General features: G+C 37.2%; 1 protein-coding gene across 2 annotated transcripts in view; it reads right to left on the bottom strand.

Annotated features, from left to right (window-relative positions):
• DTWD2 (DTW domain containing 2) overlaps positions 1–20,053 on the bottom strand; it is a 1,229,961-nt gene that overhangs the window by 876,311 nt on the left and 333,597 nt on the right. The window lies entirely within an intron of this gene.

The following is a 20,053-nucleotide window of genomic DNA, read 5'->3' as shown; positions in this document are numbered from 1 at the left end:
ATGGGGATATTATTGCCGGGGGGATATAGCCTGTAACTAAGTTGATAGTTTTGTTGTTACCTATTTTGAGCCTAGTTAAGAGTAATTCTGCCTTATCCAGAGGGGGTAAAGTCAACTCAGTTTTAGCTATGGATAGTGTATTTTTATAAAGTAGAGCAATGCCTCCACTTTTCTTCATTGGTCTATCTTGCCGAAGGATACTGTATCCAGGTGGCAGGATCTCTGTATCCTTGGTAATTGGTTTTAGCCATGTTTCTGTTAAACTGATTATATCTGGGAGATATTGTGAGATTATGAAGCTCATGTATCTTTTTGTTGATGCTCCTGATATTTAGATTTAGAATGAGTAGACAATTTGCTGGTCTGGTATTGATTTGGGTTAGTTTGGGAGGTTTTACATTAGTCGGATGATTTCTATCATAAGGACCTGGGTTAGGGTGGATATCTCCATCATTTAATAGCTCACATTGTTGTTTTTGTAGAGTTTTCACTATCTTTTGCAGTATTATTATGTGTTTGTGGGTAATAATGGATTTGGGGTTGGTGTTTATGGGTTTAAGAAGGGTATAAGTAGTGGCAGTGGTGTTGAATAGGGTGGGGCTTACTGTTAGAGAGTATGTAGAAGGGATGGGAGAGATAATGGATGTGGATTTATGGGTAAAGGAAGAGCTATTTTGTAATGAGTAGTTGTAACAAGTGATATGGTAGGTAAATGCTAGGAGGAGTAGTAGGGTTGTTTTCTGGAGGAAGATGTACATTGTAGTTGGCCTTGGTAGATTGACAGGAATGAATTGGAGTGATGTAATTAAGTATATGAGGTTAGTAAGGGTATGACAGGTAACAGGAAATGCAGAGGGTGGGAAGGATGTTGATTGGATGTAAGTTAATTGTGGGAGGGACTGGGCAGGTATAAGTGTAGTAGATGTGGGGGTGGGTGGTAATTGGGGGTAGGGTAGGGGAGCAGAGTGAGCCCGAAGGGCGAACGGAGCGGGTTAGAGCATCTATATGAAAGATTTTTCAGAGACAATCAGAGAGGAGGAGATTCCAAAGGCAGACAGAGTGGTCACAGGTCCGTTCAAGGGCAGGAAGAGGAGGAGAAAAGTGTATCAGTGAAGGAGAGAAGACGTATGAGGTAAGGAGACTACAGCAGAGGTGCTTAGTTTCAGAGTTAAGCAAGCAGAATGTTTCACAACAGAAAGGGGCTATACAGGGCAGAGAAGGTGTAAAAAGAAAGAGTGACTAAATCTGGTTCATAGAACAGGGCAGAGTTAGGTTAAGGTAGTGTAGTCATACATAGGGGTGTAGAAAGAAGCAGGAGATGCCACCATCTAGTGGCCAGACTCAGTAATTGTAAAGGTAGGCCAAGGACACAGGGGAAAATGGTGAGGACACCAGAAAGGTAGGGAGGGATGATTATGACTAGGGTAGGCTGCTAGCTTTTGCTCACTGGGTTGCTGTACTAATGGACAATAGTAATGAATAGTCAGCAGTAACAAGGTGCATACATTCAATAACAATTCCTGGGGAGGCAAGGAAGTTATAGAAGAACAACAGGAGTTCTTATGCTCTGTCAGTTCAAGGGTGGGAGCCAGGGATTCCAAGCAGAGACCAGGAGGCACCTGGGGTCAAGGTGATTCAGCTGGGATACAATTCAATAAGAATTCCTGGGGAGGCAAGGAAGTTATAGAAGAACAACAGGAGTTCTTATGCTCTGTCAGTTCAAGGGCGGGAAGCCAGGGATTCCAAGCAGAGACCGGGAGGCACCTGTGTTCAAGGTGATTCAGCTGGGATACACCTAAAGCTAAGTCAGCAGCCTACGCAGTACAGGACCGGATGGGATGCGAGGGTATTAAAAAAATATATATATACATACATATATATATATATATATATATATATATATATATATATATATATATATATATATATATATATATATATATACACACACACACACACACACACACACACACACACACACACATACACACACACACACACACACACACACACACATATATATATATATATATATATATATATATATATATATATATATGTATATAGAGATATATTTACACACACACACACACATATATATATATATATATATATATATTTATATATCAGGGACATCGGGAGGCATACGCACTGTACTGATTTCAGTACAAGTTCTTTAGAAGAGGGGGTACTGGGGTAGTTTTTTTAATTAATGAAAATTTCCGATTGGCCCCCTTTATTCCCAATTATTTCCCGGCCTTTTTAAAAAGATTTTCCGTGGCAATTTCCACTGATGTCATCACGTATGCGATGACATCAACATCATGAACAGCCTGTCGGAATTCGGCTCGAGGGGTGTGACTGCTGAATCACTGGCTTGTGTTTATGTTTGGGTAGCAGCAACGTGTGTCTCAGACATCAGGTGCAGCAGCTATCCTAAAGGTAAGTGCACAGCAGCAGAGACTATGGGTGTCATCTAGTTTTATGTATAGTGCTGTCAGGTTTTATTTTTCTATATTAGTGTTGACATTGATATCTGGTTGCTTTTGCTTGCCTTTAAAGCATATTTATTATTGCCAGCTGTATTTACTCTTATTGTGCTTCCAGTTGTTTAGCAATGCTAATGTAATGTAATGTAGACCTATTGTTGCGGCACAATATTTCAGAATTTTTGGATTGGAAAATGAAACAACTGTGGGGGAGGCAGGATTATATTCTTAAAGATTCATGGGCATTCCTTCGTAACGTGACCACAGACCTCTTCAAGTCTGATTTATTGTTTCTTACCATTGATGTGGTAGATCTTTTTTCCGTTATTCCATCGGATATAGGGTTACTTTGGATGGAAGAGGCCCTATGGGAATGCCCAGGGGTTACTAACAATGATGTACTCATGGTTCTTGAACTATTAGGGTTAGTTTTGGAAAACAATTTTATTTACTTTGCTGGAGAGTATTTTAAACAGACTACTGGTGTGTCTATGGGAGCCAGTTGTGCTCCCATTTATGCTGACATTATTTTGTCAGTATGGGAGAAGAAATTCGTCCTTAATAGTGAATTCTCTGAGTATTGGAATCACTATTGTAGATTTATGGATGATATTTGTATTTTTTGGGTGGGGCCCGTCGATCGTATTGATGATTTTATTGCCTATATCAACAATACTACTACATTCTTGAGGTTCACCCATCAAATATCATTCGACAGTGTTAATTATTTGGATGTGACTATTACTAAGGAAGGTGAAGGGTTTAATTCTTGTATATATAGGAAGCCGACATTTTCCAACAGTTATATTCATTATCAAAGTTCACATCCTAGATTCCAAAAAAGAGGACTTCTGAAAGGACAATACATCAGGGTTTCCCGTATGACATCAGATGACCAACAATTTGGTTTAGAATGTGACAAACTAACATCATTGTTTCAGGACAGGGGGTATCCTATAGCTATGATCCAATCAGTTCAGGAAGAAGTGCAGGCAGCCAGATCTACCCGATTTGGTCTCATTTTAGGTAGGGGTACAAGTGATGTTAATAGTACTCCCAATGTGGGTGCTCCAGTTTTATTTAACAGTAATTTTGCCTTTATAACGGATTTTAGTGCCAATGCAGGACATATCAAGAAAATCATGGAAAAGGAATGGCGGTCATTTCAGGATCTTACTGATTTGAGTCATCTTAAGGGTAGAACCTTAAAAACGGTTTTTAGGAGGGGATTTAACATCAAGAGGGTTTTGGAACAGGATGATCACCAAGTACGTTTTAACCGACAGAGAAAAGGGACATATAAATGTGGGCGGTGTACTTTATGTAAATATATTGTCCATGATGAACATGTATATTTGGAGAGTAGAAATAGGGACATCCAAGCGTTCCAATATTCTAATTGTAATTCTGTTGGGGTAGTGTATTTGGCTGTCTGCCGGTCCTGCCAGGCTTTCTATGTTGGCAAGACCGAAAGGCAGCTAAAGCGACGTATATACGAACATCAATATGATATAAAGAAACTTAATAGTAAAAATGCACTATATAGGCACTCCATTCAGTGTGAGGGAGCTAGGTTTTTGTTTTTCGTTTTGGAATCCGTCTCTAGGGATATCAGGGGTGGACCTTGGGAAGCAAAACTTGCCCACAGAGAGACGTTTTGGCAGATATTCTTAGAATCCAACAAGTTCCCGGGTCTGAATTATTCCATTTCTATTGCTCCCTACTTAAAATTAAAGGCAGGGAGAATATAAAGGTGTGTGAGTTACAGCTACAGTTTGTTTATCTTAAAATTTTCAACATTTCATTTTGATTATTGGTTTGTTTCATGGGTTATTTATATGTATATATTTTAAATCAATGTTATGCTTTTGTAAACACATATTATTGGTTAGTTGTTTTATTATTTTATTTTCTAGACAGGTTGCTGCTTTTAATATGAAGGATTTTTAGTATCAATTATTCTATCAAATTATTCAATTATATTATTATATTAACATCAATTGTATTAATTGAAGTACGTATTTAAGCAGCGTCATTTTGTATTGGTTTTATCTGAAGAAGTCGCATTGTCGATGAAAACGTGTTTTTACAACAGAATTTTTTGTGGCGTTAATAAACCTGTTTTTTCGAGCTTGGGGAACCTTATTGTGAGCTGTGGTACTTTATCAGGTGGTGGTCGTTTGCCGGATCAGTTTGCTGTGTTTGGAAGGTATTGTTGTGTACAGCGTTCTTTTGGTGGACAATGCTAATGTAATGCCTGATCGCGGCAGTTGTTAGCTTTTGTTCGAGCATTAAATTTGTATGCATTTCGGTATTTTTAGATGTCAGAAATTGAGTGGTCAATTCTGCCTTAAATCCGGTGACAGAACTGTTTTAGTGCTTTACTTTTGGAGGGATTTGCTCTGTCTACGGGTATTCAGGCTTAATGGCCCCTATGCAAATGTCGTGTGACTTTATTGATGGGCTGCATTCATGGTTTAGTACATACAGTCTACAAATATGATGGCTTCTGGGCTGGTGGTTAAGTTTTCATGTTACAAAGGTTTCAATATTTACTATACTGTCATGATAGGTTTATTATGCCCGGATATGCTTTTGAGTGTTTAACGTTTTGCAGTATTCTAGAGCTATAATTACCAACCAATTGTTTTAGCAGTGTGTGACTGGTCAGATTTATGTATTTTAAGCTGTGATTGGGTGCAGTTTTTACAATTATAAATGTAGCCGCGTAAGTTACAGTTTGTGAATATATTTTTTGTTGTTATATGGCTTGCAGTAATTAGTTGCTTAGATCAACTTTCAGCTTAGGAGCTTATGTGCAAGCTGTTTGATATTTTGGTTCTTCTTCTACGTGTCATAGGCTGTTTTTAATTATGGCATTTTATTCTTTTTTGTGAGTTTTTATCCAATACGTAATTGTTGTAGTAGATTTTTTATTGTGAGTTTTTATTAAATACGTAATTGTTGCAGTAGATTTTAACCAATCGGCTATCTTTGATTATGATCTGTTGCGTTGATATTACTATTGTAAATAGACATCCTTGAGTGAGTTCACTTAGCGTGAGTTTTTGATCTTTTTACATATGTTACTGCACTGGTTTCATCTTTTAAGGGCTTTATAAGTTCTCAACATATGGATCGATTTTACTTTTCTAAAGTATAAGGCCATTTAGACTTTTAATGGCTAGGTTCACCTAAATTGGATAAGAGATTTAATGGTGATTTTAATGGAAAGACTGCGGCAGGGCACCAGGCTCACTTACTACTGTGTGTGTGTGACTGTAAATATTTGAATTGAAGTGTGTCTGAGTATTTGATTTGCAGGGTCTGCTTGTACTGTGTGCGACTATTTGATTTGCAGGTCCGTGCTGCTTTTTAGTTTCATTTACCGCACACCGCCATTTGAATTATCAGTTCCGTTCAGTGGTTCACTACTTGACTTAGGGGAGAGGGTGTGTGCACATGCAACTATTTGATTTACAGGTCAGTTCTGATTTACTACTTAAACTCTGCATTTTAATCAGTTACTGTATTCTGCTTTACAACTTAAAATCTGCATGTGAATTATTCAGTTCATTGAGTACAGCAGGGCACCAGGTCCACTTATGACTGGGTGTAAGTATTTAATTTGTAGGTTCTGAAGTGTCTGAGTATTTGATTTGCAGCTGGTCCTGCTTTAAATTTGTACTGTGTGTGCGACTATTTGATTTGCAGGTCCGTTCTGCTTTACAATTTCATTACCACATTTAAATTATCAGGTCCGTTCACTACTTGACCTGAGGTGGTGCGACTATTTGATTTGCAGGTCCATTCTGCTTTACTACTTAAACAGCCCAAATGTAATCTTTAACCACCACTGGCCAGATGCTAAGATACATTTTCTTTGAATGTGGGTTTCAATGCTGTTTCAATGAATGTGAGTTTCAAGGGCAGAGGAGTTTTAATGCTAAGTCTAGTTTCATTGTGAGACCGTATTGCTTTGTTTAGCAGATATTTATTGGTGTTTGTGCTGTAAAATACAAAATAAAACTTTTCTGGCAAATCATTTAGGAATGAAGTCACTAAATAATGACAGACATTAAGTTTCAGATGTCATAACCTTCAGAAAAATGCATGCTAAAGCAAGACAGATTCTATCAACTGTCTTAAGTTCATACAAAATCAATTTTTAGTAATGTTTGTATGTTCCCCCAATATATTTGGCCTTGTCCAGACTTCCTGCATTAAGAGGTTGAGAGGTATGTGCAAATAAACAGCGTTTTAGAATTAGGAATATCCAAACCTCTCAACTGACCCCAATTATGCCTCAAAATGTTGCTCTCCCCCTAATAATCCCTCAGCAAAATAGCAATTTTGGAAGAAAACGTGGAGGGTTTACAATTATAAATAACTGTAATGATCAGAGTTATACATTACTTTTATTTCAGAAATGCATGTAGATTATCTAATTTTGTCAGCTGCTCAAGTTAACAGTGCAAATATTAAAAAGGTGTCCCTTCTTTAATAGGTTCCCAGCTGTATTGTGTGGCAATTTTATATTTTTGCATCACATTTTTGGTCCGTTTTTCATAAAATTGTTGTTTTCTGGCAAATTAGTGGCAAATCATTAAGGACTGAAGTTAAAAAATAATGGCAGACATTTGAGTTTCAGATTTCATACCTTTCAGAAAATTCATACTAGTGCAAGACCTACTACTATTCTATTATCTTTCTAAGTTTATAAGAGCAATATTTAAAAAATGTCCCTATTTTTGGGCCTTTGCCTCAGTTTTATTTATAAGTTTGTTGCGCTAAGAGGTTGAGAGGTATTTTGTGTGTGTGTGTGTGTGTGTGTGTGTGTGTGTGTGTGTGTGTGTGTGTGTGTAAGAGGTAGGTAGCATACCTCTCAACTGTCCAAATTTTGTAGAATGTCCAGATTTTTGCCCCATATTTTTTGTCTGTTCCTCATAAATTTTGTGATTTTCTAGAAAATCATTGAAAGCTGAAGTTACTAAATAATGACAGACATTTAAATTTCAGACCATGTCCTTTAGAAAAATTCATACTAGCACAAATCCTGTTATTCTAGCAACTTTCTAAGTTCACGAGAGCATTATTTAATATCTTTCCCTGTTTATTTTAGGTTTTTGTCCATATTTCTTACACTAAGAGGTAGGTAGGGTTGTGTGAGTGAGTGAAACACACTAGTTAGGGGTAGCAGGTGGTTAGTAATTTACTCAACCTCAAAACCTGTACCTTAGTTACAGACAACAAAAGCATGAATCCTCTACCCCAACTACCATGCTGCATTTTTCAAAGAACTGACTTTCAGGTTCATTTTCAACTAACAGAGTTTGAGTGAATCTATATTATACTACTGAAGAGGCATTACAGCAAATGCCTCTTCATCGACACTAAAAGAGCGAACCATGAATATCGAGAATGGCCGTGGCTTGATTGGGGGGGGGGTAGCAGTTTGAGAGCAGTAAGTACAAATTTGAAAATCCTAGCTACACCCCTGCTATGAATGGCTTTTTTTCAGACATAAAATCACCGCATATAAACTAAAGACTAAAGAATAGTAGATTACTCTCAAATGTCACTGCAAGTATGTAAACTTGTCAACCAAGGCCAAACTCTAAAGAATTGGGTGATTTCATTTCTAGCATGGATGTGACAGTGTCAGCATGCCTTTTGAGTGGAGACAGTCCAGTATAGTACACAGATATAGAGTCTGATACAATTTAGCCAATGCAATCATAGCTCTCTGAAACCAGAAGAATATTTTAGATATTCAGGTGGGAGTGCTAATATAGAAAGATAACAAATCAAGTTCTTAGCAATTCAGACTAAATCTAAAGATTGTGTTTTGTGGATAAACTTAAGAGTACAAGCCTCTGGTTTGTATAACAACAGTGTTTTCATTTTTGTCGACAGGAAACACAACTCCCTACTGCAGAATTAAGCAATTTCCTAAGACATTTTGGGATACCGTGGGCAGTCTGTGTAAACTGTAGTAAATTCCAGGTAGATATCTTACTCATATCTACTGTTATATTCTTAAGAAGAGATACCTCTCTTAGCAGAAGTGCAAGGTATAACCTTTCATTGATAATATCACATACAGTAGTGTCTGAGGCTATTTTTGTTCAGAAAAACTCTTCATTAAACAATTTAAGAACCAACACAATAATACCCAACAGAATATCACATAAACATGATAATTACTTGACATTCTACAAACAATTAAAAAGAAAAGTGCACAATGTAAATAAAACCACTATTTTGTTAGAAAACCTGTAAAAACATATTCTAACCCATAGCATACAGACATAATTTTCAAAATTTGCTTCTGTGTCACACATCTCATTTAACTGTGGAGCATTTATATATTTTCTTGATATTTATAAAACAAAATTAACAGGAACCAATGTCTAACACACATTAACTAATAGTGTATGCATGCAGAGCAAATGATGTTTGTTATCTTACATGTTATAAGCTAATCTACTAAAAACTTCCAGAAAGGAACAATACACACACTTATAAACACACACATGTGCACATGCACACACACACACACACACACACACACACACACACATATATATATATATATATATGTGTGTGTTTAAATAGTTATATGAGCACTGACAATGGCTGACTGGTGAGTTAGTTGACTGCTCTTCTGCTGACTTAAATTGGTTGAAAATAAAGTTGTGGATTTTTGAGCAAGATCGCTATAACACCAGTGTTGAGAAACATGCTCACTCCTCATTTTGTAAGGTCTTGGATTTGGTATATTTAATTACCCAGGGTGGGGTGCAGGGGGCTTGCCTCTCTACAAAAAACATTATTTGCATGCTTTGAGGTAATGTACTGTGTATTGTTGTGGGTTTTTTGTTCAAGTTTTTGTCAACCTTTTTGATGGTCAATGTGCTGAAGTTTCAGTTAACTTCAATACACCTATTTTTTCAAAATATTATGATTGTCTGATGCCTCAGACAATCCTTTTGTAATCACAGACCAACAGTCCATCAAAATTTGCATAATAGGAAGTGGTTATATATAAGAGTTAGGGCAAACAATGAAGTTGGCATAAAGGAATTTTGAAAAATGTTTTATGCTATAAAGCCTGTTTTTCTCCAGTTTCAGAATATCTCCCTTCAAGCTGCATATTTATCCTAAATTTCTTGATGGGTCATCATATTCACAAACATAGTCCTCAAGCCCATAACCAGGATTTGTGTATGTATGCCATGTATATACTGCGATTCATAAAAAAGATCTGCTCAAAAATATGGTCATGTATGCATTGTCCTATACAACAAACATGGACTGAGTAGTGCCAGTAACAGCAAATCTTTACATAAGCACATCTACATCACGTTTATTTTCTGCATACATATCTAGACATGGTCTGAAAACTGTCACTGACAGTTGAATCTTAGCAACAGCTAGAAGAGGAATGTAATGCACCTATACTTTGAAAACAGCAATCCCTTAGGAACAGGGATAGAAGATAAATAATGATTTCCTTCTAATAATGCAGGACTTAACCAGTGATGTCAATATCTGCATTCAGAAGGTTCAGCTAACACAATACCCTGCTGCTTTTATGAAGGTTTAACTTCTAGTAGAACCAATATATACATGCCTGTAAAGGAAGATTACATGCATTTAATAATTTATTAATGTGTCATTTCAATCGAATGAAAATAGCGGCATACCACATTACAGCACAGATTATCCGGTTTGTCCTGTGCACTCAGAAATCCTCATACACAGTCTTACATGTATAACAACACATTTTCAGAGCATTCTGAGGATTTAAGCACAACCAGATCCACAGGAAGCTCATTCTAGACACCCATCGCCTTTGGTCATGGCAGAGCTTGTTGCATGCCAAATATAGCTGCAACAGTTGGCATATTTCACAGTATTCTCAAACAGCAATGAGGAACCTTCCACCAAATATGTGGATATACTGCATGCTTCAAACATATATCCAGATACCCCTCTACTCCATCCTGCCTTGCAATGTGCCCTATGTCTATTGCACTGGTGAGATGGACAGTGGTACAACAGATTGCTCCATCTGTTGATACTCCATAGATGTAGTCAACAGCAAACCACAGATATTTCAGCACCCCTGGCCATGTTTGCAAATAATCTTAATTTGCAGAGTATGATAAAGGAATCTGATACTAGTGTTACTCCCCCTGGTGGAAGATTTGTGTTGTTACTGTTATAGTGAACAGGATAGTGCATACCTGTTTCTGTGCTTGTGTACGCTCTACACAACTAAAATATCCTTTTATTTAAACACAATGTTTCATGCATTTGTTTTCTTTTAAGGGTGATGTTGTTGCTAAACATTTGCATTTATTTGAGGATGATGTTATTGATACTGTGGTAGTTGCTGTATATCTGCTTCTGAAGCTCCATAACTGTAAGGCACATATATGCATTTGAACAAAAAAGGAACACTCCACAAGAAGTAATTGACAGAATTTAATGATTTAGCAATTTTTTTCATATTACAAGAACTTCCTCAGAATAAAAGACACCCCCCCCCTACTTAAATATACCTACTCCGAGATCGCACTATAGTGAAGGAAAGGGAAATCTCACATTCCGCGCTATACGCGTAAGTGCAAAATGGAAGGTTTTCCATTCCTCTGCTATAGTGTGGTCACAGAACATTCACATTTAAACTGCTAGAGTACAGGGGACCTGACCCCCTGCAATAAAGTACGTTTACTTTTTATTTTTTTAAACCTAAGGCTCCCATTCGCAATTTCGAGTGAATGGAAGTTTGAGATTCTGGTCTCGAGACTATGAATTTCGAGCTTCCATCCATTCGATCTTGTGAAGGGGAACCATAAATATATATATATATATATATTACATTTATCTATATACACATGGATACATATATATATATATATATATATATATATATATATATATATATATATATATATATATATACATATATATATATATACATATACACACACACACACACACACACACACACACACATATATATATATATATATATATATATATATATATATATATATATATATATATATATATATAGGTCTGGGCTCTGGCTGGGCGATTCCAAAACTTTATTTCTCTTGTGGTGAAGCCATTCTTTTATTAATTTGGATGTATGCTTGGGGTCATTGTCGTGTTGAAAGGTGAAATTCCTCTTCATCTTCAGCTTTCTAGTAGCAGACACCTGAAGGTTTTGGGCCATAAGTGACTGGTATTTGGAACTGTTCATAATTCCCTCCACCTTGACTAAAGCCCCAGTTCCAGCTGAAGAAAAGCAACCCCAAAGCATGATACTGCCACCACCATTGTTTTGCAAATTTTAGCCGGACCTGGATATTTTTCTGTGTAAGAAAAGGCTTCTGTCTTGCAACCCTATCCCATAGTCCAGACACATGGAGAATATGGGAGATTGTTGTCACATGTAGTGCACAACCAGTACTTGCCAGAAATTCCCACAGCTCCCTCAGTGTTGCTGTAGGTCTCTTGGCAGCCTCTCTGACCAGTTTTTGTCTTGTCTTTTCATCAATTTTGGAGGGACATCCTGTTCTTTGCAATGCCACTGTTGTCCCATATTTTCTCCACTTTTTGATGGCTGTTATCACTGTGTTCCATGGTACACCTGATTCTGTGGAATTTTTTTTGTACCCTTCTCCTGACCGATACCTTTCAAAAATGAGATCCCTTTGATGCTCTGTATGCTCGCTGTGAATCATGGCTTTTGTTGTAGCAGGCAACTGAGTAAATGTCAGGAATATCCTACTAGGCCAGCTGAACTATAGTAGGGGTTAATCAGAGTCTCTTTAATTGTCAGCAGGTCTGTATCCAAGAAGACTGAATGCTGTAATTGAATCAAAAGGTGTTTCAACAAAGTATTAGTTTAAGGGTGTGCACACACATGCAACTAGTGTACTGTACATTTTTTATTTTTTTATATTTATCCCCTTTGTTTTTCAATTGAATTATCACATTAAAGTTGGAAAGGTTTTGAATTTATTTATTATGGTCTCATTTTTTTATATCACAAAAACCTAACATTTTAACAGGGGTGTGTAAACATTTTATGTCCATTGTATACACACACACACACACATATATATATATATATATATATATATATATATATATATATATATATATATATATATATATATATATATATATATATATATATATATATATATATATATATATATATATACACACACACATATGTGTATACACACACACACACACACACACACACACACACACACACACACACACACACACACAAACACACACACACACACACGCACACACATACTTAGATATAGATATATACACATATATATTCATATTTACATACATACAACCTGCATGGGAAGTTAACACCAATACCACGATTGGTAATGTAGGTGGACTATTGAGTCCAGGGGCCAACCAGACTTCTATCAATTATATTTTTATTAACAAGAACAAAAAACAGAAGGGGGACAACCAGATCAACGAGAGGCCATGGAAGAGGCTAAGGACATGCTTGGGGAAGATATCAGAGATAAGGATGTCAACAGAGAATAAACTGCCGTCTGAATGCTCCATTTTTAACCTAACAGGATTTGATTTTTCTGAAGCTACTTAATTATGTGCTTAAGAAAGGGCTCACTTTTATCCCTGCACAAAGAGCAAAAATGACCAATGTTTTACTAGATGTTAAATTGCTTTCTAGGAAGTTAAATTTGAAACATATTATGAGCAATGTTAAAATTTCTGAAGCAGGTGAAGTCAGAAAGAAAAGTATTTTTAATCCCAATTTGCACAACACATTAAATGTTTTAGTAAAGTATGTGAAAGGGACATTAGAGAAGTGTTTCAAAATAAGTCTAAAAATACATGGCACAATTTAACCAGAGAAGAACGTACTGCCTTGTTTGATGTTATTAACAACCATAGTCTGAGGGTTATGAAGTCAGACAAAGGCACTGGGATAGTTATAATGAAACAAAAATTATATGTACAAAATATTAAAGAAACTTTAAGAAAAGAAAGCTGCTATAAAGTTGTTAACATTAACGATGTATATTCCAGCTTCAACGGCATTAATTACTTACTATTAGACATGCGAAGACAAGGAAACATCAGTTTACAAGAACATCATAATGGAACAATCAAATATAGGGAAACTTTTTGGTAATACCAAAACACATAAAAATCAAACTAATCAACCATTTAGGCATATTGTGTCAATTAAGCAAATTAAGACTTAATACATTTCTTAGTATCTTGAGCATGTACTACATCCCATCATTCAGGAATCCAAGTTTTATTTGAAAGACTCTTGGGTAACGTTGAAAGAACTGCATCAGTATAAGGTGCCAGAGAAAGATCAATTGTCAGTTACACTTGATATAGAGTCCCTTTACAAAAATATTTCAGTTTTGGAAGGTATGGAACTAGTTATAAGTTATTTGAATAAATATATTTTTTGACAATAATCAACACTATTTGTGAATTACTTGAAATTGTCTTAGAAAGTAACTTCTTTAGTTTTAATGACATGATACATCATCAGCAGAGGTACATGAAGATGGGAGCCAAGATGGCTCCTGCCTATTACAATTTGCTTCTTAGTACATGGGAGGCAGACACACTTTACATTTAAGAGGTTTTGAGATGGTGCAACTGATAAATGATTTATTGATGACATATTTTTCATTTGGCAGGGAACAGAAATTGAAGTATACAAATTTTTATTATTGTTGGAATCAAGCATTAGTTTTTTAAGCTTCATTATGTCACTTTAGATAAATCTAAGTTTGGATTTAATTCAAGAATTTATAGAAAGTAAACCTTTTATAACTATTTAGATTTTTTTAGTCAACATCAGGGATTAATGAAGTAAACTATAATAAAATGTCAATATATCAGACTTAGTAGAATAATAAATGATGACGGTGTAGACTTAGTAGAATAATAAGTGATGACAATGAATGTTTGGTTCTAAAGGATCTAGTTTTTAGAAAGACACTTTGTTGGTTGATCCACTTTTGGTAGACGTGAGCTACAACAGGTAGATCAAATACCATCCAATTTTGAAGTACCAAAAAAGTTCAAATAGATCAAAATGTGAGATTTCCCTTGCCCATAGAAGTGGACACTAGAAATACAGACCATAGTGGTGCATTTCCATTACCAATAATTGCTGACAGCCCAGATATTAAAAACATCTTACAATCCAAATGGAAAATCATATTGGGCAACCCAAAACTGGCTACTATTGTTGGTGAATTCCCCAAATTTGTTTAAAAAATGGTAAAGTGAAACAGGTTATTCCAATACAATCAGTTGGGACATTTCCTTGTTTATCATACAAACAGTGTCTCTATATTGGTGGCACTAGTCATGTATCTTTCCAACATTTGGGAAGGAATTTTGTCACTAAAAGTAGATATAACTGCTGTAGCCAACATAAAGTATATTTGGCAACCTGTGGTACCTGCCAACAGTTTTATGTCAGAAAAACCATTAGATAACTCAAACAAAGGATGTCTAAACATTTAGTTGTTATTAAAAATAAAGAGTTATCTAATGCTTTAGTCAAACACAGTGTCAGCTGTATGCTGTTTTGTAAGTTTCATTTTTTTGTATTAGAGACAGTTGACATTACCCCTTTCATTAGTAGTTGTAACAACGTATTGGCAGTTTGTGAACTTAAATGGCAAATTTTACATAAAGCAGATCACTTTCCTAGATTGAGTGAAGTGATTAACATCAAATGTATTCCTAGAAACAGATTTGTTTAATTTTATTGCTGAATTACTTATTTTTAATATATATATATATAAAATATATAATAACTTATTTTTAACATTTAGCAGAACTATTGTCACATGGTGTTGGGATACTACATAAGACCTGCTATAGGTGCTTGTTTCTTTAAATCTTGATGGCCTCAGTTCAAAATGTTCTGAGCATTTCTATCAGGCTGTAGTTCATTACATCAGACTAACTGATAATATTTAAATGATCGTGTGCTGTACACCAGATTTTTCTGATGAATTTCTTGGATTAACAATAAAAGAATGAAAGCACTAATTTATCTGGTATTTGTTTTTCAGAACTGTACTGGTAGCAGACTTCTGAGTAAGTTTTTTTGTGGATTTTCTGTTTTACTTTACTTCCTTAACTACTCCTTGTCAGTTTATACACACACACACATATATATATGCAACCGCCATGTGGGGGGCTGTGCCCCCCATACCCCTCACATTAATATTCTCACTCCGAGATCATACTACAATGGGGAAAAGGGAGTATTCCCTTATCCCCACTGTACTACAATCTCAACAAGAGTTTCCTTAGTTGTACAGTATATGTTGATGTACAACTAACGGTACATGCTAATGGCATGCTTTTTTGTTTTCTTTAGCGAAAGTGCATTTTGAACAAAATGCACTTTCACTAAAGTAATTTCGACAAAGTACGGTTTTATATACATATATATATATATATATATATATATATATATATATATATATTACTGTTCCTGCACTTCTTTAAATCATTTTTGTGTTGTTTAACTTTTGTAGGCTACACACTCAAGTGCGCTGGCCTGTTTAAAGCATTTACAGTGCTTTTCTGTTAAGTTACTGTTGTTCTGTTGAAAAAATATATATATATCCTTGTTTCTCGCCTTTTCTGAACTACAGTAGTCCAGATTTCAGGTTTTGCTGAATTCTGGGCTGTGGTCTAAGTTCCTGTGTTGCCCATATCCTTACTTGGATAGGAGGAAGCTTCTCTGTTCACCAGTGAGAGTGGGGAGCTTTGAGCAGCCTATCTGTCCCTGAAGGAGTGGTCTCAGCCCAGCAACTAGTAGCTTATTGGCCGTTTTGGGCTAATTCCTATCTCTTTTCAAGTTCCCTGCCTTAAAACCCACATTTGCGCGGTTTTGCGCTTGTTTCAGACTCAGCACAGCCCCTCGTGATCCTGCAGAGTATTACAAGCAGCAGAGAGATGAAAAGAGAGACTTTAAACAGATTAAGTATTTTTTCTCTGCCTTTCTACTTGCAACTGCATATTCTCGCCGAAAAGTGAGTTTCTAGCTATTCTAATATCTGAAAAGGCTTGTTTTTGCATTTTTACTGTTCCTGCACTTCTTTAAATCGTTTTTGTGTTGTTTAACTTTTGTAGGCTACACACTCAAGTGCGCTAGCCTGTTTAAAGCATTTACAGTGTTTTTCTGTTAAGTTTCTGTTGTTCTGTTGAAAAAAAATATATATATATATCCTTGTTTCCCACCTTTTCTGAACTAGAGTATTCCAGATTTCAGGTTTTGCTGAATTCTGAGCTGTGGTATAAGTTCCTGTGTTGCCCATATCCTTACTTGGATAGGAGGAAGCTTCTCTGTTCACCAGTGAGAGTGGGGAGCTTTGAGCAACCTATCTGTCCCCGGAGGAGTGGTCTCAGCCCAGCAACTAGTAGCTTATTGGCCGTTTCGGCTAATTCCTATCTCTTTCAAGTTCCCTGCCTTAAAACCCGCATTTGCAAGGTTTTACGCTTGTTTCAGACTCAGCACAGCTCCTCGTGGTCCTGCAGAGTGTTACAAGCAGCAGAGATATGAAAGAGAGACTTTAAACAAATTAAGTATTTTTTCTCTGCCCTTTTACTTGTGACTGCATATTCTCAACGAAAAGCGAGTTTCTAGCTATTCTAATATCTGAAAAAGCTTGTTTTTGCATTTTTACTGTTCCTGCACTTCTTTAAATCATTTTTCTGTTGTTTAACTGTTGTAGGCTACACACACAAGCTCGCTAGCCTGTTTAAAGCATTTACAGTGTTTGTCTGTTAAGTTACTGTTGTTCTGTTGAAAAAAAAAAAAACAAAACAAAAATATCCTTGTTTCCTGCCTTTTCTGAACTAGAGCAGGCCACATTTCAGGTTTTGCTGAATTCTGGGCTGTGGTATAAGTTCCTGTGTTGCCCATATCCTTACTTGGATAGGAGGAAGCTTCTCTGTTCACCAGTGAGAGTGGGGAGCTTTGAGCAGCCTATCTGTCCCTGGAGGAGTGGTCTCAGCCCAGCAGCTAGAAGCTTATTGGCTGTTTTGGGCTAATTCCTATCTCTTTCAAGTTCCCTGCCTTAAAACCTGCATTTGCACGGTTTTGCGAGATTTTGCACATCAAGCAACATCACGCAGAGAAGTTTAAGCAGTTTTAAACTATTTCCGGCTGCACAAAGTCTGCTCTTCAATTTTTTCCCATAGAACTAGTCAAACTCTCAAAGTAAGCACTCAGCCTTCATTCTACATCCCAGCACTTGCTCAAATTTCTCAGTAAGCACTAACAAACTTTAGCACGACACCCTCTTATACTATCCAGAAGTACAAGGCTCCCTATTTGTCCATTCCGGACAATCAATAAATCAGTTCTTTAAACCATTCAGGCATGTCCAAAGCACAGTTTCAGGTATAGTCTCCAATCCAGCTGGTGAATCTGGGAATCTTGAGGCAATGTTACAATTGCCTTATGTACACAGACAACCCTCTCCTCCTTCCAACAAACTCAAATATATGTGAGAGATGCAACTATACAGCCAAACTGAAGGCCGAGCTCTCTCAACCTAAAGACTGGCACAGTCAGTCAGGAGGAGAAGAAACCACACAACCAGTCTCACATAGACCAATCGTACCAGCAAACAAGACACATAAACTCACAAAAACATACTCGGAGGCTCTAAATAAAAACCTGCCAAAACAACAGAGACCTCCAAAGCAGACATCCAAGCAACCGCTAACCCACAACAACTTTCACGTATCACATACTTCACAAAGTCAGTGTGTCACGCAGTCGCAGCCCCAAGGCTAAATAACACACCTAATACACTAGTAATTGGAGACTCTATTGTCAGGCACACTGACGTCCCACTCACCAGACTGAACAAGGAAAAGGTCACTGTAAGCTGCCTGTCGGGTGCCAGGATCCGCCACATAACACAAGCACTAAGGTCACTCCACAGCAGGTACAAATATGACTCTGTCATTGTCCATGTTGGTGTGAATGACCTGAGACATACCTCCCTGGACTACATGAAAAGAGACATAGAGGAGCTCTCTGATCATGCAGCCCAGGTCGGTATGACCCTGACCCTGAGTAGCATCTTGCCCTCACCAAGAATGATGCCACAGTATAAAAACAAAATGATCAATTTTAACAATTGGCTAAGCTATTGGTGTCATTCAAAGGGGATCCAGTGTCTGTCAGCCTGGGATGACATGCTCGACAAGAAATGTTGCTTTGCCAGGGACGGCTTGCACCTGTCACCCTTAGGCTTTCAAATACTGGCTAAGGCTCTTGCCACCCCCCATAGTGCCTTTTTTAGGCAAGGCTCAAAAGACAAACCCACCTCCATAGACAATACCAGAAACAAAAAACTAAGGGTAATGCTACTCAACGCCAGAAGTCTAAACCTCAAGATGCATGCACTCGAGGCTCTCCTCAGTATGGAGAAAATCTATATCTGTGCAGTAACAGAAACCTGGTTCAAGGCCCCAGACAGCACCACAGCACTACCAGGATTTAACTCATACCATTCTTTTCGGCCCCAGAACTCGGACCGAAATACTAAAGGTGGGGGAGTATCCATTTTCATCAAGGATACACACACCTCCAGGTTAGTGGCACTGCATGAGGCAGCGGAAACCATCCATGTGCAACTAACAGTAGGTAAAACTGCTTTTCAGTCTGTAGCCTGCTACAGATCACCCACCTGGTCTCAGGACCCCCACTCGGCATTCCTGAGAACATTGGAGAATATGAAGGCCTCACCAAACACCACAATATTGGGGGATTTCAACTACCTAAACACTGACAGGGAAAACTAATCAAGTCCCAACTATTTCGCCCAACGGTTCCTAGAGTTTATAAATTCAAATGCCATGGAACAACTGGTCACCACTCCCACAAGAGGGGACAACATATTGGACTTGGTCATCACCAACATGGGGGCTCAATGTTCCACACCAGAGGTAAACCCCTCGTTGGTAAGATCAGACCATAAACTAATCACAATGGACATCCACATCCCGACCCCACCCCCAGCCAAGGAAACCACTGTGAAAAATTTCTAAAAAGCAAACTTTACACTTCTGAAGACCGAGGTGGAAAGTTTCAAAGCCCCTGGGCTAATGGAAAATGCTACCCAAACTGCAGAATCCTTTACAAATGAACTCTATGAGCACCTACAGGAATGCATGGATCATGCCATCCCAAGTAAAACCAAGACTCACTCCTCCAAAAACAGGACACTAGTTTGGTGGACCCCAGCCATAAATAAGCTATACAAAAGAAGGAGGAAACTATTACAAGATAAGGCAAAATCCCAGAAAGGGAAGGCATCCATGATCAGTACTAGCAAGAAACTTCGATCCTTCATAAAATGATCAAAGGCTAGCTTTGAAAGAAAAATTGCCAAAGACTCTAAAGATAATCACAAGGCGTTCTTTAGCTATGTCAAGATCTGCTCTGAGCTGGTGCAAAATGGCAC

Source organism: Protopterus annectens, chromosome 17.part0 (assembly GCF_019279795.1).
Source record: "Protopterus annectens isolate FY-2018-M chromosome 17.part0, PAN1.0, whole genome shotgun sequence".
In the NCBI taxonomy this organism is placed as follows: domain Eukaryota; kingdom Metazoa; phylum Chordata; order Ceratodontiformes; family Protopteridae; genus Protopterus; species Protopterus annectens.
The sequence above is the reverse complement of the archived record's forward strand: the minus strand, read 5'-3'. Positions and strand labels throughout refer to the sequence as shown.